Consider the following 11,003-nt stretch of genomic DNA (forward strand, 5'->3'; position numbering starts at 1 on the left):
TCCTCTTGGGGGCCCATAGGTGTTGCCCTGATGCCCCAAGAGGGCAGTGGACAAAGAACAAACAAAAAGCAACAGCTGCCAGGTATGGTGGCTCACACCTATAATCTCAGCACTTGGGGAGTCCGAGGCAGGGGGATCGCTTGAGCCCAGGGGTTCGAGACCAGCCTAGGTGACATGCTGAGACCTATCTCTACAAAAGAACATTAGCTGGGCATGGTGGTGCATGCCTATAGTCTCAGCTACACAGAGGCTGAGGCCAAAGGATCCCCTGAGCTCAGGAGGTCGAGGCTACAGTGAGCTATGATCATGCCACTGCACCCCAGCCCGGGTGATAGAGGGAGACCCCAATTATAAATAAATAAATGAATAAATATCACACATGCCCATTAAAAGCCTTTCCAGTGATATGAGGACCACTATTCTGGAGACTTGGCTGGGTGGAATGTCAGTATACCACATTATGTCTTTTGGATACATATAATATTATGAACTATTCACAAAGCATTACTAGGCAAAATCTTGCTTTTCTTTTTTTTTTTTTTTTTTTTTGAGACATAGTCTTACTCTGTTTCCCAGGCTGGAGTGCAGTACAGTGGTGTGATCATAGTTCATTTTAACCTCAAACTTCTAGACTCAAGTGATCCTCCCACCTCAGCCTCCAGAGTAGCTGGGACTACAGGCATGCACCACTACACCTGGCTAATTTTTGTAGAGCTGGGATCTTGCTATGTTGCCCAGGCTGGTCTCGAACTCCTAGACTCAAGTGATCCTCCCACCTTGGCCTCCTAAAGGGTTGGGATTACAGGCATGAGCCACTGTACCCCGCACAAAGTCCTGCTCTTTCATGGGTCTGACTCATCTGTAATTATACAGGGCCTCACGCAGAATCTCCACAGGCTGAGGTCAGACCCCTGGTGGTTGGTGAAAATTCCTTTCTAATGAAATAGATATCACTTAAGTCCTCAAAAATAGCTGTTTTGTTTTGCCATTTTTTTTTAAAGGTGGAGTTTCACTCTGTTGCCCAGGCAGGAATACAGTGGTATGATCACTGCTCACCAAAGCCTCAACCTTCTGGGCTCAGTTGATACTCCCACTTCAGGCTCCCAAGAAGCTGGACTATAGGCACATGCCACCAGCATACATCCAGCTCTTTTTATTTAGATTTTTTGTAGAGACAAGGTCTCACTATGTTGCCCAGGCTGGCCTGGAACTCCTGGGCTCAAGCATTCCTCCCACCTTGGCCTCCCAAAGTGCTGACGTTATAGCTATGAGCTACTGCGCCCAACAAAAATAATTTTCCTTCCTAAATTCCTAACGACTCTGCTGAATATGTCTTCCATGACCCTCAAAACCTTGCCTGCACTTTTCCCTGATTCCCATCACTTGTATTGGATGAGAGTCCTGCCTCACACCAGGGGCCCTCTCTGGTGTTGTCTTTGGTGTCCAGCCACGGCTGCTTTCTAGATAAAATAACCCCAGCACTGAGCCAGAGTGTGGATGACTTCAGAGCAAGTCAAGTTCACACGAAAGCAAGACTCTCCCAGAATATCTCAGCCTCGGAACCACAACCCACCACCTTTCCCCTTGTGAGGGCTCCCTTCAAGTGACTCCACAGGAAACCCCAAGCCAGAATGTTCCGCAGCGTGAAGGCAGCAGGCAGCAGGGGGCCCAGGCGTCCAGTGTGTCCTCACTGCCTGGCTCCTCCCATGATGGCTGCTATACTTAGTTTGGATTGAAATAACAATTCTCATGTCACCATGTCGAGTGAAGAGAATAACCATCAACATAGCCATGAAAATAAGTTTACAGCAGTCATTCCTAAATTGGGACATCAAGCCCTGAGAATGTGAACAGTGTTTTTCTGAACTGCAATCACCTCATCGTTACCATCTCTCTCTTCACAGAGTGAAGAGTTTGGAAATGCTGTCACACAGTCACTTGATACACATTTATTTGAGTGCCTACTATACACCAGGCACTGTCCTGGGGATGCAACCACAAATAAGGTCCAGTCTCTGCCCCAGTGGAAAGAACAGTAAGTCCTCAGGGAAACCCGCTGCATGCCTGGTTCTGTGCAAAGGGCTTCTGAGGGTCGACTGCGTCTGACCCACAGATGAGGAAATTGAGGCATGCATGCAGTATGTGGTGGCAAGGTTGTGTGAATCCACCTGTGCTCTTCAGCCTATGCTTTATAGCCTTCAAATCCCTGTGAAGTTTGGGGGCCTAGGATCCTACATTATAAAGCAGAACCAAACATAAAATGGAGCTCAAAAGGAATCTGTTTCAATCAAGGTTAACCCTCCAGAGGCTGGGCATGATGGCTTACTCCTGTAATCCCAGTACTTTGGGAAACTGAGCGGGGAGGATTACTTGAGACCAGAAGTTCGAGACCAACCTGGACAACATGTCTGTCTCTGAAAAATATAATTAAAAAATTAACCAGACATGGTAAGGAGTGCCTGTTGTCCCAGCTACCCGAGAGGCTGAGGTGGGAGGATCACTTGAACCCAGGAGTTCAAGGCTGCGGAGGGCTATGATGGCATCACTATGATCTGTTGTCCATCATTGGGCAACAGAGCGAGACCCTGTATCTGAAAAAAATAAAATAAAATAAAAGTTGCTGGTGTCTGGGACAGTGCGGCAGCGAGACCTGCCAGGAAGAGGCCAGGGGCAGTGATGGCGGAAAGTGCCTTCAGTTTCAGAAAGATGCTGGATCAGTGCAAGAACCAGGAACTCAAGACTCCTGGAGGGCTACACTCCCATTGTATGGTCAGCTTCTAGCTTTCTATTTGCTCCATAATGACATGAATAATGCAAGATATCTTTGGAAAAGAATACCACCTGCCTTAAAATCTGCAAATTCTGAACTTGGGGGAATCTGGTCATCAGGACAAGATCTGGCAGAGATTTCCCTGGGATCTATCAATGTTCACCGGTGGTCTGAGATGTTCCAGCCAGTCATGGAAGCACTTAGAGATGCGATAACGAGATGAACCTTCGCCCTGGTCTCCCAGGCACACGCCTCAATAGTAGCCAATACTCTGTAGCCTTCATTGGACTTCCTGTAGAAGAGGCTGTAAAAGATATATTAAAACAAGGATGGCAAGTCAACTTCACCACAAGAATGATTCTGCCTAGAAAGCCAGTTGCAGGGGCCCTGGATCTTTCCTTTAATAAGTTTATTCCCTTGTCAGAGCCTGCACCAATTCCCCCCAATCCCCAGTGAACAGCAGTTAGCCAGACTGATCGATTATGTGGCTTTCTTTGAAAACTGATTTATCACCCTGAGCTCAAGATCCACCTTCAGAATTCTGTATACTGACAAATATAGAAAAGTAAAATTTTTATTTTCAATTTATTGGATGGATTAAGCACCTCAGATTCCTTACTATGTGCTAAAATACATATATAACATGAATAGTTGTTGAAACAATGCCCATTTTGTAATATTTAACAATCTGGATGGAGTCCATCAGTATTATGAGGCTAGTTTATATTTTCTAGTGACTCATAAAATAAGACCTTCTGTTTTGTGTAGAACAGTGGTTGTCAATTCTCTTTTCCCTGCCCCAGCACAGGCCACACTCTCATCTGTACTGACAGTTGTAGTGATTCATTTGGAATTTGAGGTAAACTGTCCCAAAAGGTAATATCTGAGTTGCTGGAGATTGTGGTTCACCTTCTTTGTAGAATATGCTCTCTTTTCTCCCCATGTCCTGAGAGCCACTAATGCCAAATACAGAAATATAGCTGAGGAACAAATAAACCATTCTCAGAGTAAACCAGTTTGTTAACTTTGGATATTTTTCCAATACTGTGAGTACACCCGTTGCTGGCAGTGGAGGGCTTGCATTGAAAATAAGACTTATTTAAGACATTCACAAGAAGTATTAAGTTGTACTGTCTCCTTTCAGAAGAAGGTAAACTTAAGTATGAAATGCATTATATGAGAAAATGAGTTATTAAGTGATACACTTTGTACAACCATCCTGCAGCTTATTGGTTGCTTATATTTATCTCTTGGTTCAAGTTCTGCCCTTTGGAGAAATACTGAACAAGTCTTTAATTCTTTGTGTGACAGCCCTCTGAGTATTTGAAGTTGTTTGTTGTGTCTTCAGGTTAAAACCCTGCTTCTCCTTAGTTCATTTATTCTGCATTTGTTCAAGAAATACTTACCTAAAAATATTAAAATAAAAAAGTTAAGCACCCGATCAACAACAGCCCATCTGGGTGTCCTGCAGGTCCTTAGCCTTCCAGCCAGCTCTGCCCTGGGTCTTCCCATCACTGGTCGTGATGTGGTGCAGACCCCAGGGTGGCAGTGAACCTCCTACATCCAAGAGCAGGCCAGCGGAGCCAGGCTTGCACTGGTGAGAACAGGAGGCCGGTTTCAGGGACAAGTGACACATGTCACCGTCCTGGCGTTTTGCTTTATGACACAAATGCAAGAGAGCTGCTTGACATTCTGCCCGCTGACCAGGGCCCTCATGGCGACACCCTCCCTAGGGCCTTCCCCTTGGCTCGTGTTCCCTTTGGAAAGCTCACAAGAGAAAGAACACATTCCCATACACTCAGAGGAGGGAACACAGACTCATTTCCAAGCCTTTCCAAGCATTCTCAGCTTGGAGCAGTTTTTCATCTTAAATGACTTCATTTGGAGTCAAAGACAAAAACATTATTATTCACTCTCGCTTTCAGGAAAAGAATGTCTCTTTTTAAAAAAATACAATTATTTAAGTTTAGTAACTTTCTAGTCAGACTCTTGAAGTGCTTTTAAAAAACAACCCCTTTCTTTCAACCCTCCTTCAAGACCTTGTCAAAAGCTCCTACTGATTTGCAATCTGCTAGTCTCCATTTTAATATTCGCAGCTGCGAAGCTTAGGAACTCTCAGGTTCTCCTTAGTGAAATCTTGCTCCACAGGAGAAGAGAGTCTCAGAACAGAGTGGCTTCAGGTAAAAAGATACAGTAAACAAAGTGAAAATCGAGCTTTTCCTTCTGGGAACTCGATACCCCAGTACAGAAGTGATCTTCGCGTGCAGGTTACAGCAATGATGATAATTACTAACACGTGTCTAAATATCTCTTCCCCAAACTTTCACAATCAGACAGAGGCAAGCGGATGGGTGGATGGGTATGGAAGCCTTCTCCTTCCTCTCAAAAACATCCCTGCAGAAGCAGATAAAGGTTGTCCCTGGTACTTTCCTGTCCCTTTCCTACACCTCCCTTGAAGCCTTGGCTTTGCTGTCTCAGACCCCAGAGAGCAGCTTCTGTCCTCCACTGAGCAAGACTCTATCCTCCCCAGTTCTGTGGCTCTCTCTCTCTCTCTCTCTCTCTCTCTCTCCCTCTCTCTCTCTCTTCCAGTACAATTCTCACTCCCTTCATGTAGCTGATTTTAGTTACATTTAGGAGGTCAACAAATTTGCCAAATACCAACATTATTTATTCATCCAGACTAAGGTGTGTGGTCAACTGATTCATGACCCCCGCAAAGATGCCCACGTTTCTGGGACCTGTGAGTAGTGCCCTACATGACTGGCAAAAGGAACTTTGCAGATGTGATTATGTTAAGAATCCTGAGATTACTCATGTGTGCACTACAGGCAATCACAAGTATCCTTATAGAGGGGCGGTGATGTGATCACAGGGGCAGAGCTTGGAGGAATGTGGCCAGGAGCCCAGGAAAACTAGCAGCTACCAGAAGCAGGAAAGAGAATCTCCCTGGAGCCCCCAGGGAGAATTGAGCCTACTGCCCAATGCCTCAGGAGTATGCTTCTGAGTCTCCCACACTTCTAGAACTCAAGAAATATGTATTAAATTGGGTCTTCCTCCAGAATCGGCCTTCTGACACCACATCTCTAGTCCCATGAACCTGATTTGGGGCTTCTGATCTCCAGAACGGTAAGAAGGGAAGTTGACGTTGCTTTAAGCTGCTAAATTTGTGGCCATTTGTTACAGCAGCCTCAGGGAACAAATACAGGTATATTACATGATAGCTTACTCTCCCTGAAATGCAGTATTTGTTTTTGGAGAAGGAAGTGCTTGGTGTTGGGAATTAATCTGCATTTTGAGGAGCATTTGGCAGAGTGAAGGGTAGATTCGTGAGAGGGGTATTTTTGGCCCACTTCTGGCAGACCCTGCCTCAGTTTACTAGTATAAAGTTATCCCCCTGGCCTCCATGAAGAACTAAACCAAGATCACTTTACACAGATTCATATCAGCTAGTTTTTTTTAAATGTCCTAGTTGATTATTTTTCTCTGCCAACATTTGGCCAACCAACTTAGCTGATCATTGAAATCGCATGGGAAGATTTTCTCTAAAAAAAATAAAAATAAAAGCCGGTTCTGCAGTCACCCTAGAGATTCTGATTATAGAAGTTGAGAGTCTGTATACTTGCATTTTTGAAAGCTGCTTATGGTAATTTTCATGTGTGGCCCGCTTGGGGAAACAGTGTTGTATATGCCCAATGCCTCAATGCCTCAGTAGTTTGCTTCTGAATGCCACACATTCCTAGAACTCAAGAAATGTTCATTAAGTTGGGTCTACCTCAGAGACTTGATTTCCTACAGAGACAGGATTTCATAATCAGTTCTAGAGCTCAATAGCAATCGTGGCCAAGGAGAACTTACACTTCTTATTCTTCAGGTTCAGAGTGGCTCATCCTTTTGACATGTTTACTGGGCATCTGAGATGTGCCAGGAATGGACATGTAGAAGTGAACACAACAGATAAGAATCCCTGGCCAGGCAGAGTGGCATACACCTATAATCCCAGCTTTGGAAGGCCGAGGTGAAAGGATTGCCTGAGCCCACGGGTTTGAGACCAGCCTGGGCAACTTGGCAAGACCTCATCTCTACAATAAATAAAAAAAAAAAATAGCTAGGTGTAGTGGCGTATGCCTGTAATTGCAGTTACTTTGAAGGCCGAGGCGGAAGGATTGCCTGAGCCCAGCAGGTTGAGGCTGTGGTGGCCGTGAGCATGCCACTGCACTCCAGCGTGGGCAGCAGAGTGAGACTCCAACTCAAAAAAAAATAGAATCCCTGCTCTTCCAATCTACATTCAATCACCCCCTTCTGTCACCCATCAATCTGAATGACTCCTTATAGGAGTTGACCTATAGGGATCGACCATCTCAAGGACGAGGACATCTAGACCCACCCTCTTCTTCTCTGATCATCTTCTAGTCCAACCCTGGCCCCGATCCACCTCTCAGTCCTGTGATCCCTCTCTTCATGAGCCTTCAAGTTCTCCCTGTTCCTAGTTAGGGAACTTCAAGCATGCCATGCTGATCAAATGTCATTTGTTGACAACCAGGCACTGAGTTAAGATGGGGGACAGGGAGGTGCCCTCACTCCTCACAGCCTCAGTGAAGGAAACGTGTTTATCACCTCAACAGTGATGGAGCCGTATACCAAGTCTAATGAGAATTCAGAGAAGGGGATCACGGCGACTGCTGGGAGACCTGGAAGGTCTTCTCCCTGACTTGACCTTGAAGGAAGAGTGGGCGTCTCCCTCATGAAGGAAGTGGGGAGACTCTCCCAGCATGTGGAGAGGCACAGAAGCAAAATAGAATCTTGCTGGTCCTTGTGATCTGAGTATTCATTACTCCAACACCCAGTTATTTTTACTTTTTATTTATTTATTTTTTAGAGATGGAATCTTATATGTTGCCCAGGCTGATCTTGAACTCCTGGTCTCAAGCAATCCTCCACCTCGTTCTCCCAGAGTGCTGGGATTACAGACATAAACTAGTGCCTTTAAAAAAAATCCTGTTAATAAAGATCTAAGCACCTGTACAATTCTCACCCAAAGACCCCTCCTGGTTTCAGGAGGTCTATTCCTGCCAGTGACAGTCTCCTCTTGCCTCACCGCTCCCAAATCATTCCTAGACCAGCAGAATTCCCTCACAGACCTCAGGAATGCTCCAGTCTACCTTCTCTTATCACTAAACTTTGCCACACGGACTCCAAGTATCCTCCACTTGAGAGTGGGGAGAGCTGCCTACCAGTGCTGGGTTATCGACACTGATGGATCTCAGCCTTGAGCTGGTGAGACTCTACAATAAGTCTTTAAGTTAGAGCTGACTTCTGTTAAACACTCTGCCGTCCCCTCCTGACTGAGTGGTAAACGCCATTGCTGTCAGCCCCCCCGCAAAGGGTCTGATGCTGCCATTAATCCTTCTCTGTGACATCCTCTTGCCCACTCAAACCATTTTCATTTGCATTTCTGGTTGTTCTTTCCCTACCAATTTTTCTGTGAAGTCCCGATAACCTCCTATTATCGATTTCCATTTATTTCTTCAAGAGAATTGGAAGGTTTAATGTCAATTTCAATTTCCAAAGCTGGTAGCAATTGAGAAAAGTGCTTTCTTCAGATCAATACTTCCTCCTGACTTGGCACTGACCTGTTAATTACCACTTGATATATGATTTCCCTAGGAAAGAAATGGGAGCCAATAGAACTGCAATCCATGGATAGAAAACTAGCTGATTTTCCCTGAGACTGGTGTTTATGGTGGCCCCAAATACTTAAAAGAAGCAGAAAGAGGCCCTAGTTTGCTGTATGCCTACTGTCAGCCAAGCTCATTATCCCATCACCAAAACTAAGGTCCATTTGTTAAGATGCTCTTCAATGACTTGCTTTGTCAATCATGTATTGATACCTCATTACCCTCTCTGAGAGTTCAGATTGATAACTCTGATGTCCATTTCAGCAGTTTGCTCAGCATTGTACGTTATTTACAGTTACTAATTGACTTGTTGGGCTCCAGTCTTAGTCAACAAAAAGGTCTTGAATGGCTCCACTCCAAACAGGAAATCCAGTCATCCTCCAGGGGCTGCCCTTATCCCTCTTTGACTGCCCCTTTCTCCGCCGCCTCAGGGATTCTCTCAAGAATCCATGTCCTAGCTTAGGGGACACCGACAAAGCAGAGGATGACAGTGGCCTGAGCAACCTGCCTGCTCAGCCCCACCCCTTCATTCTCCACACCACGTGAAGTTGAATAAGATTTTTCCTGAAGGGTTTAGACAACCAAAGGGGATTGCAGTCCAGGCACGGTGGCTCATGTCTGTAATTCTAGCACTTCGGGAGGTCCAGGCAGGAGGATTGTTTGAGCTTAGGAGTTCAAGATCAGCCTAAGCAACACAACAAGACCTTGTCTCTACAAAAACTTTTTTAAAAAATTAGTTGGGCCTGGTGGCACATACCCATAGTCCCAGCTACTTGGGAGGCTAAGGAGGGAGGATCACCAGAACTCAGGAGGTCGAGGCTGCAATGAGCCATGATTGTGCCACTGTACTCCAGACTGGGTGACAGAGTAAGACCCTGACTCAAAAATAAATAGGTAAACAAACAAATAAAGGGAATTTCAAGGTAGAAGGACTACCTCCACAGCCCAAGGGAGAAAACACTAAAAAAGGTTGGGCCCAGAAAGTTGTGCCAGAGACAACACAGCCCTTGCCCAGAAGTACTTTTCCCTGCTGAAATTTTCTATGTAGGAGATGCCCTTCAGTGTTAGAAGAACAGTCTAACTTTAAAGAAGCAGAAAGAGATTCTAGTTTGCTGCATACCCACTGTCCACCGAGCTCATTACTGATGCAGGTTCTCTCCCGTAGGCACCACATCTCATCTGCATGTCTCTTTTTCTTCCAGTCATCAGGATGGTGCCAACTGGTAAATCGCACAGGCGTCCAAGCTCAGCCTCAGTGAGGAGCAACAGAGCCAAAACCATCCAGAGGGATGCAAAGAGTTTCCTAAGACCGCCACAATTTGCAGCCTCCCGAACTGTTAGACATAAATTCTTTTCATTATAAATTACCTAGTCTGTGATATTCTGTTATAGCAGCATGAAAGGGAGTAGGACAACCTCCAAACCCTTTCAGATTATGCTTCTTTGGGCCTGCCAGGAGTGAGAAATGGGATCGTTTCTGAGAAAAATGCCTGCTTTATTAACCTCACAAAGACCCTGTAAAGCTTCAAAACAACTGCTTACAAAAGCCTAGAAAACAGGCCATCTTCTTCAGCTGGGGGCAAAGGAGAGGGAGGTGGGGGATTAGAGGTTTTATATGATCTGTTCTTTCATTAGAAAGAGGGGTTGCACTTCAAAAGGAAACGTCTGTGATAGAGAGAGGGGTCTGGATGACTTCTGCTGGCCTCACCATCCCACCTGCCAGGAATACTGAGTGCTCTGCAAGCTTTTTGACTGATTGGCTCTCCCAGGGCACTTATGAGGACTCAGCATTTTAACTGTGAAAGATTTCCAATTTCTGTGCTCATCTATGTCATTTATACTTTCAGCATCTCTGTGGGTGTTATTTCTTAAAAATAGTGCCATCTCAATATTTTCTTTTCAAAATAAGATAACTTACCTGCAAACGATTTCTCTTTCTTTCTTTCTTTCTTCCTTTCTTTCTCTTTCTTTCTTCCTTTCTTCCTTCCTTCCTTTCTCTTTCTTTCTCTCTCTCTTTCTCTCTTTCTTTCTTTCTCTCTCTCTCTTTCTCTCTCTCTCTCTCTCTCTCTCTCTCTCTCTCTCTCTCTCTCTTTCTTTCTTTTTCTTTCTTTTGAGTCAGAGTCTCCCTGTCGCCCAGGCTGGAGTGCAGTGGCACTACCACAACTCACTGTAGCCTCTAACTCCTGCTCTCAGGTGATCCTTCCTACTCAGCCTCCTGATTAGCTAAGACTACATGTACCATCACACCCAACTAATTTATTTTTTTATTTTTTGTAAAGATGAGATCTTGCCTAGTGGCTCAAGCTGGTCTTGAATTTCTGGGCTCCAGCAATCCTCCCACCTCAGCCACCCAAAGTGCTGGGATTACAGGCATGAGCTACCACGCCCGGCCCAAACTGAGGAAATACTATCGTAAGATAGCGAGATGATTGGTGATTGATAGATAAAAAGATAGATAGATAGATAACTAAGGTAATAGCTCCTCTCTCCAAAGCTAACACATTCCAGCTATTTCCTTGGAGCAGGCATTCTGGGTAATTTTTTTTTTTTTTTTTTTT

General features: G+C 45.0%; 1 pseudogene; it reads left to right on the plus strand.

Moving 5' to 3' along the window:
* Positions 1-1,757: 1,757 nt before the first annotated feature.
* Positions 1,758-3,275, plus strand: LOC103276526 (annotated as a pseudogene).
* Positions 3,276-11,003: the final 7,728 nt, after the last annotated feature.

The sequence above is a fragment of the Carlito syrichta genome, unplaced genomic scaffold (genome assembly GCF_000164805.1).
Source record: "Carlito syrichta isolate Samal-C Ts95f unplaced genomic scaffold, Tarsius_syrichta-2.0.1 Scaffold316215, whole genome shotgun sequence".
Lineage (NCBI taxonomy): Eukaryota > Metazoa > Chordata > Mammalia > Primates > Tarsiidae > Carlito > Carlito syrichta.